Below are 18,203 nucleotides of genomic sequence, written 5' to 3'. Positions count from 1 at the left end.
GAATATCTGATAGCTGCTCTAACGACTCCCCGACTATCAATATCACAATAATACTTAGTAAAAAATCTGATAATCCTTCTCAAGGTAAAATGACCATTTTACCCTTGGTCAAAGTCAACATCCAGGTCAAATTCAAAGTCAAGGTTAACTCCCAATCAACCCCAACTCGAGGAGTTCATGTACTACTCAGACTCATGGTCAACCGAGTCAACTCGTCGAGTCCCTTCCCAGACTCGTCGAGTTCTTCCTGTCATAACATCGCGACAAAACGTATTAACTCATCGAATCCCTCCTTGGACTCGTTGAGTTCTTCAGTTTCCGAGTCCTAATCTTGCCCAACTCACTGAGTCATCTCCTAGACTCAACGGTTTCACTCAAACTAGAAAAGGGGTTAATGGTCCACGACCCGACTCGCCGAGTCATAAGAACAACTCGTCGAGTCCTTCATATGCCAAACCCATACAATCGATTCTAATCAATTCCAATGCTTTCAACTCATAGATCTGGACTCCTTAGACTAGCATTACACGTAAAGTGGCTATCTTTACGTGCATGCACGGTTTTATGAATCTAAAACACCCACCACAAGCTAAAATGCAGGTCTAAGTCATGGAATAGGGCCATGGTTGAATAAAGGTGGCAACTTTGAGCTCCTAAACCTCAATAGTGCCCAGATCTGGAGTCCTTACATCCCAAGAGTTCAAATCTCAGAATGACTTTGGAAATGGCCCAAAAGTGACAATATACAAGCTCAAATGAAGATCTAAGTGAATAGAAGCCAAGGTATAAGCTTTATACCTCTATCAAGACAGAAATGAATCCCTAGCTCTGGATCTCAGCCTTCCTTCTACAACTCCAAGTCCTTGCTTCTTTCGTCTAGCTTTAAATCACAAAAATGGCAAGAAATAGCTCAAGATCATTCAAGGTTGATCAGGGTTTCGAGATTAGGGTTTGGAGGCGATGGAGGCTGGGGTGGAGGCCAGATATGATGCATAAATAGGGTGCAAGCCCTAAAGATTAGGGTTTCATCCAGACTGTCCTACTCGTCGAGTCAAGACTTCGACTCGTCGAGTAGCTCACTTAAAACTTGCGCATATTCTGCCTTCTACTCGAGGCCAGCAACTCATCGAGTAGCCCTTCCAAAATGAACAAATAAATAATTTAAGTGTGTAACAGGAACCAGGTGTTACAATTTCAATTCATCTTCCATCAATTTCTCAATTTCTTCTAGCTCATTAAGATTTTTTCCTTCGAAATTATTCATCCTTAGCACTTCATATCTTGGCATGTCATAACTCACTTTTTGACTCATTTCAAAAGTAATTTCTTCATCTTCTACACGAAGGGTGAGATTTGAGTCATTAATGTCAACAAGGGCTCTTGTAGTACTCAAGAATAGTCTTCCCAAAATTACGAGAAGTTCTTCGTCTTGTTTCATGTCCAATACCACAAACTCAACTGGAAAAATAAATTTCCCCACTTTCACCAACAAATCCTCAATGATTCCACGTGGGTAAGTGATTGAGTGATCCGTCATTCAAAATGTCAACTTTGTGTTTTGTAGCCTTGGGAAACTGAGCTTCTTGTAGAAAGAATATGGCATAAGATTGATGCTTGCCCCTAAATCGGCTCAAGCATTTATGGAGGTGGAATTGCCAAATTAACAAGGCAAAGTTAGATGGCCAAGATCTCCCATTTTGATTGGCAATCCACTTATACTTGCAGTAGAACATAACTCATTTAGCATGATTGTGGATGCTTTCTCCAACTCTTTTCGATTAGTCATCACATTTTAGCAAACTTACTAAGCTTAGCCATGCTTTCTTCTGTTCCGACTCCAGATTATGCTTAATGGCTCGAAATGGAAATGGTAAAGGAGGCTGATATTAATTTAAAGGAGAAAAATTTTGATTCTCTAGTGACCGCGACATAGCAAGGTCACCATGACGTGGTGAATCATCAGAACTCGACTCAGATTTTGCTTTTTGTGCTTCGGGCTTATCTTCTTCCCAATATGAACTGGCATGTTTAGTAGTTGTATCATGGATCATTAATGGCTCAAGATGATCTTCTTCTTCAGTAAATATCGCCATAACATGAGGTTGTGATTTTGGGTAGGGATTTCAAGGAGGTAATCTTTCGTTAACAAGTGTCGTTAATTAGCCTAGTTGAGTCTCAATGTTCTTGATGGAAGCTTGATGATTTCTCACATTAGCATCAGTAGTATCGTGTCTTTTTTCAGAGGCTTCCATAAATTTATTAAGTATTGACTCAAAATCCAATTTCTTCTCAGGTGGTGGTTATTCTTTTTGGTAGTAGCCTCGACCGGTTTGTCTATATTTCTCGTCCTTTAACTTCTTGTACTCTTCATAAAGCAACCACTCTTTTTTTGGCTTTCTCCAATCTTCATCATATTTCTCACCACTAGAGTAAAACATTTGTTCTTTCTTATTCCTGTGCTTATCCAAATCGCAATCCATCGTGAAATGAGGCCCATGGCAATTGTCACATCTAACTCTTATGGCGTGTATAGATTGATCCAATTTCGTCATTTGCCTATTCACATTCTCTACTTTAGTAATGATTGCAACAATGTTCTCGTTCCCTCCATCTCTTTTACCTATAGTAACATCTTCTTGTGGGTTATAATACTCTCTCGATTGCTTTGGAAATTCTTTAATTAACTCTTTAATGGTGGCTGGTTCTTTCTTTGTCATTAGTCCTTGAGATTTAAGAAGTTGCCTTGTTGTAACATTCACCCCATCATACAAAAATCGACACTTCTTGTTGGAAAATTAGATCACATTGAGAACAACTGCTAATCAACCCTTTGTATCTCTCCTATGCTTCATATAATGTTTCTCCAACTTATTGTTGAAAATTAGAAATCTTTTTTTTGAGCTTTGAGATCTTTGAAGGTGGGCTAAATTGCTTAAAGAAGGCTTCACGAAGATTGTCCCAAGTAGTAATGGATCCGAGCATGAGTGATTTCAACCAAACTTTAGCTTTGTCGGTAAATGTCACTGGAAGCATCCTAAGTAACACTGAGTCTCATGGCACGTTTGGAACATAGAAGTAGTTTGCAATGTCCTTTCTTTCATTGATGTGTTTAAATGTGTCCTCAGATTCCTTCCCAGAAAAAGGTATGTCCTTGAGCATTGATAGAATGTGCCCATTGAGCTCAAAACCTCTTTCAGCTGGAATTTCGGGCGGTACAAGCCCTAGTCCATTATCCTCACGAATCCACTTCTTGTAATCTCCCATAGTCATTCTTGTGATGTTAGCCATCTCTTCAACCTAACTTTTTATCTCGTCTTTTGAACATTTGTCGATAGATATTTCTGGATCGTATCCTACTTCCTTCTTGCTTGGAGTCTTTTCAAAAAGTTCGAATTTTTCATATTGAACAGTGTTGCTAGACTCATCGAACTTATTGTCTTTCTTTTTGTGGAAAGCTGATTATGGATTTTTCAATGGTGGAATTATTTGAGTGTTGGATCCACGGGTCATAAATCGCTGAAACAAAAAAAAAAAAAAACAAAACGCGTAAAACCAATAGAAAAAAATAAACTAAAGATTGACTAAGACCAAACCACGATGTGGTCAAGATGCCCACGACATGGTGGATGTTCATACGGAAGAACAAATGCAGAAAAATAACTTTTTGCGGTGTTTACCCCACAAAAAGGATCGAATAACTAAAAGCAATTAAACTAAAAATAAAATAAGTCATTCCCCAGCAATGTCGCCAAAAGCTTTAATATGCAAAAAATTACCTTTTTGTTTTAAATTTATAACCTGACTAACTTAACTAATATATGTACCTACAGGCAGTGTACCTAGCCGGATTATAGAATAACTTGGGTAAGTCGGGTGTCGAACAATGGGAACGAAATTTGATTAATTAATATAACTACTTCTAATTAAACTAAGAAAACAAACTTAAATTAGCGGTTTTTACTGATTTTTTAAGATCAAATCAACTTAATTCAATTCACTACTAAATTACCAACTAAGCAAGCAAATAAAAACGAATTTACTTCAACATTGAAGAGTACTTCTATTCAATTCCGATTTCCCCTTCTCATATGGTTGATTTCTAGTGGATGGAATATATTGATTACCAATTTTTTAACTAGCTATTATGATCAAATATCTAGACATGCCAATTTTTGAATTACCATGCAATGATCAAGCACAAGTTAAACACCAAATTGATAATGAGCACAAATTGGACTATGAATGATAGTAGTTACTTTCCTATGATCAAGTTAAGCAACCATGCACAAATTAAGATCAATTATGCTCTCTAACATAGTTAAAGTTACTAGCTTTAATTACTTTATCTAAGATATGATTAATCGTAGCTCTAATTATTTAATGATCATAAACAATTAGGTGACAAATTCATGCAATTAGATTGATCAACTATCACACAAAATTTGATTAATAAGCAACATAAACTAGAACAAAGACATGCTAGGGTTTTAATTATCAAACACAAGTAACATTATATAAATCATCCATAAATCAAAATCAACACATAAGGATCAGGTTTATCTTCACCAAATAGAATTATAAGGTTTTTAGCCTCTCATAATAACAGAAAAACACACAAAATCTATGCGAATAAGACTAGACATGAGTATGTTTAGCAAACGTATTAGATCTATGTAGAATTGTTCTAGGTCTCTTCAACAATTGAGCTTCAATTGATTTCTAATCTTCTCCAAGGTTTCCATAGGGTTTAGTCGCAATCCTTCTCAGAAAATCGGTTAGCTCTCTCTCCATTTGACATAATGATCGGATATATATATGATTTCCATATATCTGGTCACTGCGAAGTGGTTATGAGGCACCACATCGTGGTCTTTATGGATATCCTGTATTCTCCATGTCAGCTCATTGGTCGAGAATCTTCCATTCGACGCGTCATGGTGGATGATCACCACGTTGTGGTCTTCTATCTTCAAACCTTCTTTTTCTTCATTTTGACTTAGCCCACATTTTCCTGCTTCCAGCACCTCGTTTGCTTCCTTTTCATCCCAAGCATATTTCAACCATAATAAGTACCTTTTGTCCCAAAATAAGCATAGTTGTAGCTACAAGTATTAAGATAGTGTATGAAATTTGTAGTTAAATATGCATATATCAATCTCCAACATGCTTTCTATCCAGTTGAGTATCTCTAACTTATGTTGAGCATATCATAGAACGATATATGCGTTGGTACAACGCCTCAAATAGAGCAGCCTTAATGCTAGAGTGATAACTATTTTTCTATGAAACTCAACTAGAAGTAAGTGAGTATCCCATGCATTACCGAAGTCTATCACACAAGCGCGGAGCATGTCTTCCAAAGTTTGTATCGTCCTTTCACTATGTCCATCCGTTTGAGGATGATATATAGTACTCATGTCTAGTTTGGTTCCTAAGGACCTCTGCAATGATTGCCAAAATTTGGAAGTGAATCTGCTATCTTGGTCCAAGATAATAGATATTGGCATACCGTGTAGTCTGACTATTTCTTTGAGACAGACTCTGGTGAGTTTCTCCAGCTTGTCAGTTTTTCTGATGGCTAGGAAATGGGCGGACTTGCTCAAACGGTCAACCACTACCCAAATGGTGTCATAACTACTTGAAGTTCTTGGCAACTTCGTTATGAAGTCCATGGTTATCTGTTCCTGTTTACATTCCCGGATTGATGGTTGTTGGAGTAGACCCATCTTGGCTTCTGGTACATGCCATTTCGTCAACACGCATGACTATAGGCTCCTGGCCTCTTTAACTGTTCCACCAGCATCCCCTAACTAAGTCTTTAATTACAAAAATTACGCATATAGAGACTACACTTTAGATTCTAATAATACAAGCACAATTATACCAGCTTAGACTTAAGCACATAGAGACTAATTTATCAACTCTCCTCTATTAGTTATCTATCCTAACATACATGGATGTGTATTGTAATGCATAGTATAGACAGATAACTCTCCTGGACAATTACTCCGACGATAGTCAGATATCCCTCCAGCGTAATAGGTAACACGTCTAACATATGTTAACCTAGAATACTAAAGCTTATCAGTTCCTATAACAATGTGATAACGAAAGCCATATCCATCACTAATCCCAATAAACATCCAGAGTTCGGTCAAATAAGGATCAACCAAACCGGACAGTTGGGAGGCAGGATCATTTCGACGTATAGCCTTTCTGAAATCCAACAACCAAACCAACGTGACCACTCTAGACAACTCTCTCGTAAGTAGATCAATCAGCATTAAAAATGGAATTACTTATAACTCCTATTTATACATTCATAAGAATAACTATGAATATAAATATAAGCTATACATAAAGCATAGTAAGTATAGCCTAACTTACAGAGAGTTTTTTGTTAAACCGGGAATTATGCGGGTATAACTCTAATTTGGGAGCTTCTATTCACCGACTATCTAATACCTCAGGGCTTCTAAGGATCTCAGGGCTTCGCCAAAGACTAAAACTAAGGGAAATTTATAGCTAAAGCAGCAAGAAATTCGAGAGAGAGAGAGAGAGAGAGAGTAGTTGAAAGTGTGTGGGAATGGAATGAAGTTCGAAGGGTATTTATAAATGGAATTTTGTTTGCATGTCGTGAACTTGGCAGGTGTGCTCTGCGCACTTGATCGGACCTGGTGACATGGCTACGCTAGTCGCATGACTTGTGGCAGATAACGGTTTGAGAGTCAGTGTGCGTCGCGCACTCTACCATTGTGTGCGAGTGCACGCGAGGAATATCCATTTCTTCAAAAATTCATATCTTCTTCATACGAGTTCCGTTTTGAAGCGTTTTATATCCACGCGTAGCTATCGACAAGATCTACAACTTTCATTCAGACTCTGTCGGCTAAATCTCAATTTATTTTTAAAGCTATATTTTTAACAGGCTTACACTATTAAAGCTCGTATAAAAATCATAACTTTTTCATATGAACTCCGTTATCGACTATCTTTATAGCAACGGGATCACATGGATGAGATCTTCAACTCTCGTTTAAATTGTTTTTCCTAACAATCGATCCATTTTTGTTTTGGTTTATGTTTCGTACATTGCGACACTAAAACTTCAAAAAATCATAAGTCAGATTTGGACGTTCTCTATACGCACACTCTTGGTTTTGCGATTACCACGACTTTAGTCAAGAATATTTATCCTAAATAGTCCTCTATCAAAGATATCTATTTATGTAACTGGTTGTTTAAACTATAGAACAAAAACAGGATGTTACAACTCTCCCCCACTTATAGAGATTTCATCCCCGAAATCCGATTCCGAGCACACCGTAAGATAATTTCTATACTATCCTACTGGGGTTTCACAGAATCAGCCTAATATTTAGCCGACGTTGTTGCATTGGATTCGTCCCTCCGTACTTAATCGGTTGTAGAACTTCATTTTCTACCTAAGACGTACTAACAGAATCCTCGCGAAATCTTCCAAAATAGGGAATTTGTTGGTTTAGACTTCCATAAATTACACGCTATGATTGACGATTGCTTTCAGACATGAAATGTTGATTTGTTCCTTTGATCAGGAACATAGTCGACTTGATATAAGACGATTAATTAAGGAAATCTATCTACGACATCCTAACGAAATGCACTTTCCGGATCATGCCTCTAAAAAGGCTTACAACATATCTTAATACACAGGCGAATCTGGATTGTAATTGGTTTCTTTACCTAGTTTAGGAGTTCCATCATCCTGAAATTTAACCAGAATTACTACAATGGGTTTACTGACGTGAAAAATTTGGAACCAATACTCTAGTATTGGTGACGAACTCATTATAAGGCTTTCTCATCTTTCCTCCTACTATATTATAATGAACACTAGGTCACCAATGACCTTCTCGCAAGGCACTAACTAATTATATATATCGAGGTACAACTATGGTTCGAGCAATTTGTTCATGGTATGTCGTGGCACTTATCCAACTACTGGGATTTGATGCCAGATCGCTCTCGTCATCATCCCCCTCGATCTTGAAGACTCACTATCAACCCTTTGGTAGTCTTAAAGACTCATAACCATTATCTGACCGCCCTAAAGGAACTCATCCTTTTTCCTTGATATCTACTTATCACAACATATCTTTTCTTTTTAAAAGTTTGACCCAAATTTCATTGAAGTGTTAATTAGTATAGTCCTTTTCGAATTGTCCTCTCCTATGGGTCTCTAATCGTACTTACGAAAACATTATATTCTTTGATGTCGATCCTACTGCTTAAATCCTTTGGCATGGGTTAACTAATTTCTTACAATGGTTGAAATTAAATCCCAAATTTGGTGTATCCCTTGAGTACTTGACACTCTCTATGGGAAACTACGCCACCTATAAAATTCCTGATCCTCTATTGCGAGGATATATCTCTCTTACATGACGGTACGAACCTAAATGGTTCTCTTGACTATCTTAGCTGCACCTAGGAATTCGGCTACTTCCTAAATCCGATTAGTCGCTTGGGATGAAAGACCAACCTTTCCTCGAGAAGAAAGAAACTCAATGCATGTGGGTAATCTAACAGAAGACTTCCTTCTTCTGTTACCCGTTTAACGAATCTAACAACTTCATCCTACTCATGCTGCTTCTCTCCTAGACCTTGATGTCAAGATCAAACTTCCCGTCGTACTTTCTCCTTTAGGGTCGGTTCTCCACCACTTAGGTGCGACCCATCATCTGTTGTTGCTTGTAACTAACCAGAGTCAGAGTTGGCCTTGCCTATGTGATTTATAGCCCTTTTACTTTAAAGAAACTCTTGGTTGTCATATCCAATGACCTTCGACGTTCTCATCTTGGTACTACTGATTGTGCCTAAGTGATCTTCTCATATATCATGATTGAAACAGGATAAGGTCGTAACAAGCACAAATTCGTCTTAAAACGCACTAACGTACATGTATAACTAAGAGTATAAGGGATTCTACTAATGTAGTCGAACTACTAGAAACAACGACAGTTGCTGAATTCACTTCATCCTTCTCGTTTCTCTGGAAGACCACCTTGTCACATTCCAATTGTCATTCTTCATTCTCATAACTACATTCGGCACTACATTAGACAAGGTTCTCAAAACCTAAACTACTCACACAAATATACTTTATTCGGATTCAATCCTATATGGTCACTTGGGCCCGAACTAAAGTCACTCTCCTAGACATCACCATACGATAGGTAATGATGGAAACGAAACGATTCATAGTGTTAGCCACACTCTCGTCCTAACTACTAATAGCTTAGCAACTTTGTGACTCTTCCACATTCAAGTGCGAGTCATGCGATTCGGGTAGTATAGGCCTCTACTACCTTTCACACCTACTCATACCAGTCCCAAAAAACTTTTCGTAGTTTCCAAGTCATTTTCGAAACTACACACAATAACCACTAAACATATATATGTATGTGTCTGATGACCATATATAATAAGTTTTCCTAAACTCCACTAGAACTTTTCATCTTTACCGATTCCCTAACTTACGAATATATGCCCTATCAAGCATGTATTAAACTTCCTAGACTCTCCTTTTAAGATTCCATTACACTTTACCCTACTATTAGCAGAGGAAGAACTACTACCAATATTAATTAATTATCGGTCAAATAAGATTACATGATTCTAAAAGCAAAAAGTCTATCAACTGAAAGATCTGACACTACAACGGTTAGACTCATACGAGAGATACGAAATAGCGCCAAATCAAGCAATCTAAAACTATTGAATTCTAGGATCATGTAACCTAACGTATTTGTCAAATAACTAATTAGTATCAATATAGGTTCTAAGAAACAATCAAAAAGCAAATCCCTGGGCTATAAGGCATCTAATTTATCAGGCAATTCTAACTTGCAATTTGATATTTTTATATTTATTCATATTTTTGTGAATTATCTTAATGTTTTAACTATAATTATATTTATTTTAGGACCAAAGGTGCTAAATATGTTTAAAATTTGTTTTATAGCAGCAAAGACATGCTAGGGATAAAAAGGAAGCAAAATGTAGAACTGGAAGTAGGAGAAAGTTGGCCAAGTCAACCAAAGTCAAAGAACTCAAGAATTCTGAAGCCAATGGCATGGAGATCCTTAGCCACACCGTGGTGAAAAGAATATCCGCAATTAGAGAAACCGACTTGGGGAATACGTGTTATAAAAGAACTCCACGCCGTGGAGCCTATCTGTCACGACGTGGGAGCCAGTTTTTAGAAACTATATATATTGCGATTCTACCTTCAACCCTACCTTATGATCCAAGTTATCCTCAACTATTGAAGACTAAAAACCCTCTAGAGAACCCTTGGAAGTTCAAAAATCGATTGGAGTTAAATTGTTGAAGTGATCTAGAATAAAACAACATTAAATGTTTCGGTTTGTTGGCTTTAAATATGTCTAGTGTTATTTGTTTCGATTCTATGTGTTTTTCTATTATGATTATGGGCTAAATCCCTTCTACTTTCATTGGTGATAATGAACCCTTTGAACTATGAGTTGATTTCAATCTTATCACTATTTATTGTTGGTTTTTCTAGTGTTGATAAATCAAATCCTGACATGTTTAAATCCTAGTTTTTAATTGCCTTGATACAAATTTTGTGTAGTAGATGATCATTCTATTTGCATGAATGTCTTTAAGTAGTGGTTTATGATCATTAAATTGCTAGAGCTAGGATTGGACAAATCTTAGATTAGGTAATTATATTTAGTAACTTTAATTGTGTTAGAAAGCGTAATTGAATCATAATTTGTGCTTAGTTGCTTGACTTGATCATAGAAAAGTAACTCTTAGATTTATCGTGCATAGCCAAATTTATCTTAATACCAGTTTCGTGTTTACTTGGGTTTGATCATAACATAGTAAGTCATAAATTGGTAACAACTAGGAATTTGATCATAATAACTAGTTACATCATAATTTGGTAACCAACAATAGTAATTTAATAGAAACCAACCATAGGTAAAAGGGGGAATTCGGATCTAACGAAAGTACTCTTTAAAATATTAATTCAAATCGTTTTCTTTTCTTAGTGTAATAGTGATATTTGGTAGTTGTTGATTTAAGTTCTTTTGATCTTGCAAAATCAGTAAACCCCCCCATTTAAAGTTTATTTCTTAGTTTAATTATTAATAATTATTTTATATATTGAAATTATGTTCCATTTGTTCGACACCCGACTTACCTAAACTATTCTATAATTTTGACTAGGCACACTGCCTAAGTGCAATTAGTTAGTTAGGTAGGTTAGGTTTATAAATTTAAAATTGGTACTATATATAAATTGCACATCCAGTTTTTGGCGCCGTTGCCGGGAAACGGATTATTTGATTTTTAATTTAATTACTTTTAGTTATTTAATCCTTTTTGTGGGGTAAAAACCGCAAAAGGTTATTTTTTCTGCATTGTTTTAATTTTTCTTTATATTCAGTAGTCGTCGTGGGCCCGATCGTTCATGTCCTGGTCACTGTGCGAACAGTTTCATTTTATTTACTTTTATTTGTTTTATGCATTTTGTTTTTGTTTTATTTCAGTGATTTAGGACCAGGGGATCACAATTTCCTATCATACCACCACTTGAAGATCCTGAATCTGCGTTCCACAAAAAGAAAAACAAAAATGTTGGAGAATCGACCAACACTTTTCAAACCGAGAAATTCCAATGTTTTGAGAAGACAATTGATAAGAAGGGCATTAGCTATGAGCCAGAAATTGAAGACAATTCGGAGGACAACATAAAAAGCGTGGAAGAAGAGATAGCGGGCATTATAACGATGATAATGGAAGACTACAAGAAGTGAATGTGTAAGGACAACGGATGGGTCTTGTACCACCTGAAATTCTAGCAGCCACCAATCTCAAACTCGATGAGCATATTCTCACTATGCTTAAAGATATCTTGTTCTAGGGGAAGGACCACAAAGATTCCTACAAGCATACTGATGAAGTTTTGGACTTTGCAAATTACTTTAATATTCCCAATGTTCCACGCGAATTCGTGTTGCTGAGAATACTTCGAATAACTTTCAAAGGAGGAACAAAATGTTAGCTAAAGGCATTTGCACCTAGACCTATTCAGACATGGGCCAACCTTTAAAAAGAATTCATTTTGCAGTTCAGTCCACCTTCCAAAGTTTCAAGATTGAAGAAGAATATTGCTAACTTTCAACAAGAAAATGGCGAGTCCTTATATGAAGCCTGGGAGAGATACAAGGGATTGGTCATAAATTTCCCTCAACATGATCTCAACATGCAACAATAAGTTTTTATATTCTATGATGTGGTACATGTGACCACAAGGAAACTCCTTGATTCTTAAGGACCAATGACAAAGAAGAATCTTGCTACTATCAAGGAGTTAATAGAAGAAATTAATCCCCAACCATTCAAGAGAGTATCATAATCCTCAAGAAGATGTGACAAGAGGGAAAACGAATGGCAATGAAGCTTCTATGGATTTGGAAGTTGTGATGGAAAAGCTCGAGAGTATGGACTGAAGAATGACAAAGATGGACCAATCGATTCGCGCAATACAAGTAGGATGTGATAATTGCAATGGGCCGCATTTGACTAAGGATTGCAGGATGGATGAGAATGGGAATCGGTAAGCGCAATTCTATTACTCGAGTGGAGACAAATATGATGAAGACTAGAGGAAGCCTAAGAAGGAATGTTTTTGTAACACCCCGACTCTCAGGTATAAACTTTTCAGTCTTATATTTCCATTTGAAAGGTCGACTCGACGAGTTGGATGCCTTGACTCGTCGAGTAGGCATGGATTTGGTCGCGTGTTTTAAGTGACCAACTCAACGAGTTGGAGGACTGACTCGACGAGTTGGAGCTGGAGGATGAAACCCTAATTTCCGGGGTTTTGCACCCTTTTTAAAGGATCATTAGCCTCCCTTAGCCTCCCTTACAGCCCCCTTTGAGTCCAGAAACCCTAAATCGCGTTTTCTCTCCATATTTGTGCGTTTTTAAGCTTGGAAGGTGGATCTTGGTGAAAGGAGCTTGAAGATCAAGAAGCTTTGAGCAAGGAACAGTTGAGGATCTGAACTTTACAACATTTTAGCGTCACTTGATGGTAAAAATTCGTTACCTTGACTTTCCTCCTTCTAGATCTCTTCATGTTTAAGATTAGGGCTTTTCTGGCATGCATGTGAACCATTTTCGGGAATGGGCAAGGATTTGAAGTTGCAACTTCAGATCTGAACTTATCTTGGTCTCTATAACTATAAAGTTTCCAACTTTAGTAAGTATGAGCTATTCCCTTTGAGTTAAACCCCATTTTAAGCTTGGATTTGGTATACTAAGCCTTTAGAGTATTGCATGCACGTAAAGTTTGCAACTTTACATGATAAGCATGCCTTAGGAAGCTAGATCTACCATTTGGAGCTTTGAAATGGCTCAAAAATCATCTGGACAAGTAATGGACTGTATGAAGTCGATGAGTCGGATAAGGAACTCGACGAGTTGGGAAGGGTTTTCCCGTTGTTTGGGTTCTATATGGACTCGGCAAGTCTTCAGAGGACTCGACGAGTCAGTTAGGGTTTTCCCTAACTTCAGAACACGCATAGACTCGACGAGTTGGTCGGAAACTCGGCGAGTCAGTGAGGGTTTATGACCTTCTAAACTCTTAAGGAACTCGACGAGCTGCTAGCTGCACTCGACGAGTTGGGTCAACATGTACTGTTGACTTTGACCGTTGACTTTGACTTTGACCAAGGGTTGACTAGTTGACTTCTGGGGGTATTTCGGTAACTTGGAAATTTATGGATATGGTCTTATGGTAAATATAGGTGGTGGAGTTCGTGGTTGTGGTTCGATAGTTTGAGCTTATCACTTTAGTTCGACAGTTGTTAGGTGAGTTTTCCTCACTATGCTCAAGGGTCTAAGGCACCAAGGTCGACCCTTTTGGATTGTTATCTTGATATGTTATGCTAGTATGAGTTGTTAGATTAGAATCCTGGTAGTTAGGATGGTATTATGTTGCTATGATCTGTTAGATAGTTTGAGCTTATCACTTTAGTTCGACAGTTGTTAGGTGAGTTTTCCTCACTATGCTCAAGGGTCTAAGGCACCAAGGTCGACCCTTTTGGATTGTTATCTTGATATGTTATGCTAGTATGAGTTGTTAGATTAGAATCCTGGTAGTTAGGATGGTATTATGTTGCTATGATCTGTTAGATCAGTATCTGAATAGGTAGGATGATGTTATGCTAGTATGATCTGTTAGATCGGTTTGTTTTTCTGTAGACTGCTACGTGGTTATTTGAAATATGTGCACATGTTTGATTGGTGGTTGAGGCTCATCTGCTTTGTGCGAGAGCCAACAGACCTGGGCATTCCAATCCGATGGTTGTAGGCCGTGAGTATTCCATCCCGAGGATGATTGGATTCATATTATGAGGGCATTCCAACCCGATGGTTGTGGGCCTGGGGTATTCCATCCCAAGGATGACTGGACCTATAGTATGTTGGCATTCCAACCCGATGGTTGATTGGACCCATAGTATGTTGTTTATGTTATATGTATGTTGATGTGTGTATGGGTATTTTGGGGGAACTTACTAAGCTTCGGGCTTACTGTTGTTGATTTTGTTTCAGGTACTTCTGATGATCGCGAGAAGGCGAAGGCATGATCGTACACCTCATGTTCTTTATGATTTGATTCTGGGATATTTTGACACTGAACTATTTCCATATAAAGAATACAATAACGCTAAAGAAGAGAAGTTTAGGAAAATCGATCGAGGCTTTTATCAAAAAGAACAACCACTGGCCAAGAACAAATCCGAGTTCGATTCGATCAACGCCCCATTCCTTTAATCCATGGAAAAACTTCCTAAATTTTCTAAAGATGTAATGAATAATCGAAAGGAGTTGGAAAAGGCATCTTCCATAGTGCTTAACGAACTATGTTCTGCTGCCATCAATGAGGGGTTACCAACCAAAATAGGAGATCCGGGTCGATTGACTTGACCTTGTGAATTCAGCAATTCCACTATTATAAATGTTATAGCTGATTCGGGGGCAAGCATTAATTTAATGCCTTTTTCCTTTTACAAAAAAGCTCGGGTTGCCAAAATTGAAGAGCATAAGAATGACAATACACATGGTGAATCACTCAATTACCCATCCACGTGGAAGTTTAGAAGACTTATTAGTCAAGGTTGGGAAATTCGTTTTTCCTGTTGACTTTTTTGTTCTCAACATGAAAGAAGACGAAGGTACTCCCATACCTTTGGGACGGCCATTTTTAAGTACCGCTCGAGCCCTTGTTGACATCTATGACTCTAAGCTCACACACACATCAGACGATGAAGAAATAACTTTCGGGATGAACCAATGAGAGATTCAAAACCAATCTATGAATGAAATGGTAACTGAGAAAAAGGAAAATGAGGAACAACTCAATGAGTTAGAAGAAATAGAAAAAATGATGGAGGAGGAGATAAAACTTTGGAAGTATAGCCTAACTTATAGAGAGTTTTGTAAGTCCCAAAACCATGGATCTTATATGATATCAATCAATCTATTTAGTGAATGTGAAATGTAAACCAAATATATATTCAAGAACACGAGATAACTTTCAATGCACACGATTCTATTAACTATAAATCGTCTGGTACATGGAAACTATGACTTCAGCCGTGAACAAAACAATAAGCAACTACTAACTAGTTCACGGCTGAATACATCTATATATATATATATATATATATATATATATATATATATATATATATATATATATATATATATATATATATATATATATATATATATATATATATATATATATATATATATATATATATATATGTATATATATATATACCAGTACAAAGCCTCAAAAGCCCAAACCATAAAGACCGTAAACACTAAGTGTTCACGGTTCAGCCAACCGTGAACATATAAGGCCCACTAACATATTAACGTTCTAATCCCAATAAATAGAAACATTATGAGCCCAACATAAGCCACAAAAATATAACCCAACAATCTCCCTCTTGGTTTATTGTTGGCTGCTATTACAGCTTATCTACAAGATGAACATCAGACTGATCGAACGCCCCACCCCACAACTTCCGTTCAATTATAGTGGCAACTATTCCAGTGAAAGCTTTGCCAACAGCTTCAAACAATTCATTTTCTACAATAATTTGAAAATGTGACAAAGTACGAATATCACGTTCTCCAAACTTCAACAAATCGTTGGGATCGACAATGCGATACAGGCTCTTTTTCAGCTTGATCACCGCCGACGCGGTAGACTCATCATAAACCCAAAATTGCATTGAGTCCAAGGTGCCTTCTGGTAAACGTTTAGGAAGCGAAATCCTTTTAGCTTGCTTTGTAGGAGGCCACATGACATTCACCATGGTTTTATTAGTGTGAGGATCAATGACATCCTTAGCCTTCTTTGTGAACGATGAAGTAGTCTTCATGCCTTCAAATTTGTTTTTAGATTGATCCTCAAGAAACCTCTTAAAATCCCAGGCCACAGAGTCATTGGTTGGATTGTTGAAAGGAGAGTGAATAAGTTCAGCAAGATTAACTTTTGTCCAGGACATAAAGTCAATTGGGTTCTCGTAATACTCAATTTGACTGCTCTTTCGCTTCACGACCCACATTTTTTTGTCAGCATCATATCCCCACATCAAAATGCCAGAGCGATCTCCATACTTGTCAGTAAATTTCTTTCCAGTTTCCCTTAAAAACATTTCAGGGTAATCTCCTGGAGCATTCTGATCTGAATGTTTCATCACCAACATCTTCCCTTTTAATTGCTCAATTCGAGCTTGTTTCTCTCTTCTTTCTTGAGCTGAAGAAGGGCCAGAAGATAAAAAAGTGTCAAGATTCGCGTCCGGAGCAGGTCTAACAACTCTTTCACTCACATGTTGAGGGAGTGGATTGACTGGATCATAGCTAGATATAGACATCTTTTCGCCTTCAGCGATTAAAGGTTGAAAATCATCACCAAACTTCTGATGTAAGTGCTGCTTCAGGTCAAAGAATAGCAGTTTGTAACGCCCTGGTTTTTCTCGGTACGTTTGGTTATTTTAATTTAATTATTCTTGTAACCTTGGGTTAATTTATTCAACCAAGGTCTGATTTCTTATGTTATTGGACTCTTTTGATCATCTTGTAAACTCCTTTTATTGAAGTCCATGGGCTATGGGCCTATTTGCAAAGTCCATCTAGTAAATAGTACTTAATGTGTTAATTGAGTCATTTGAAACACACACAAGAAAAACAATCTAAACCCTACTCTCTCTCTCTCTCTCACATCGTCCTTCTCTCTCTCTTTGGGATCAAGAGCAGCCAAGGGGCTGTTGTTTGGAGCTTAATTCTTGTTCATTTCCAGCCTTGATTCATATTGGTATGAACCTCCTTATCATTTCTTACAACTTGATTCATAACCTTGTTCTAGTTTTATGATTTCATCTTCACTTCTTCTCCTTCTTATTTGATTTGTATCTCTTTTGTTATTTGAAAAGAATTGTATGTTATACATCATCTCAAGATCCTATCTTCACCCCATATATGGTGAATGATGGATCTAGGGGATTACATGTTGCAAAAGATCATGGAAACCCTAAAAGGGATAATGGTGATTTTATGTGCTTTATGTTCATTTTCATGTTGATTATTATTACAATCTTGTGGCAAAATGAAATCCTAATGATACCTAACCCTTTTTAGTACCACCATGATCATGGGGACTAAATTGGGATGATGAACACATCTTAAAATGTGTTTCAAAGGGAGAGGGATGGATAAGCCAAAAAGGAATCATGGGTGGCTACGATTCTGTTTTCCATCAGATCTGTGGTCATTTTGTAAAACTCATATCTTGAGCAGGCCAACCTCACTGATAAGGATTTTATCTATGGGAAAGAATGGCATCTTTGCTGTTAGGTCTGATCCGGGTCTGTTCTGATATGTCATTTTGTTTTCATCATTTCTAAGGCTTGGAAAAGGATCCAGAGTGATTCCAAGTTTCTATATGTTCCTGATATTATGAATTTAAGATCTGGAGCAGATGGGGTGTTATTTCAAATTATAAATTGGTTAGAATGGATCCACACTCCAGATCAGTGGGCAGTCACCAGCTTTTGCTAGTGCTGTGATTGTCCACAATGTGCATTTTATATCTGGAGTTTGGG

At 37.3% G+C, this 18,203-nt stretch overlaps 2 non-coding genes across 2 annotated transcripts; one reads left to right on the top strand and one right to left on the bottom strand.

Annotated features, from left to right (window-relative positions):
- The first annotated feature begins 2,797 nt into the window (after positions 1–2,797).
- On the top strand, positions 2,798–2,904 carry LOC145110072 (small nucleolar RNA R71). The gene has a single exon (XR_013709455.1). It is a non-coding gene; the product is annotated as a small nucleolar RNA R71 (small nucleolar RNA).
- A 9,268-nt stretch (positions 2,905–12,172) lies between these two features.
- LOC145110081 (small nucleolar RNA R71) lies at positions 12,173–12,279 on the bottom strand. Its single transcript, XR_013709464.1, has one exon. It is a non-coding gene; the product is annotated as a small nucleolar RNA R71 (small nucleolar RNA).
- Between the last annotated feature and the right edge of the window lie 5,924 nt (positions 12,280–18,203).

Source organism: Lactuca virosa, chromosome 4 (assembly GCF_052849685.1).
Source record: "Lactuca virosa cultivar CGN04683 chromosome 4, Lactuca_virosa_CGN04683_v6, whole genome shotgun sequence".
Lineage (NCBI taxonomy): Eukaryota > Viridiplantae > Streptophyta > Magnoliopsida > Asterales > Asteraceae > Lactuca > Lactuca virosa.
Note: the sequence above shows the minus strand (reverse complement) of the source record. Positions and strands in the feature narration are given on the sequence as shown.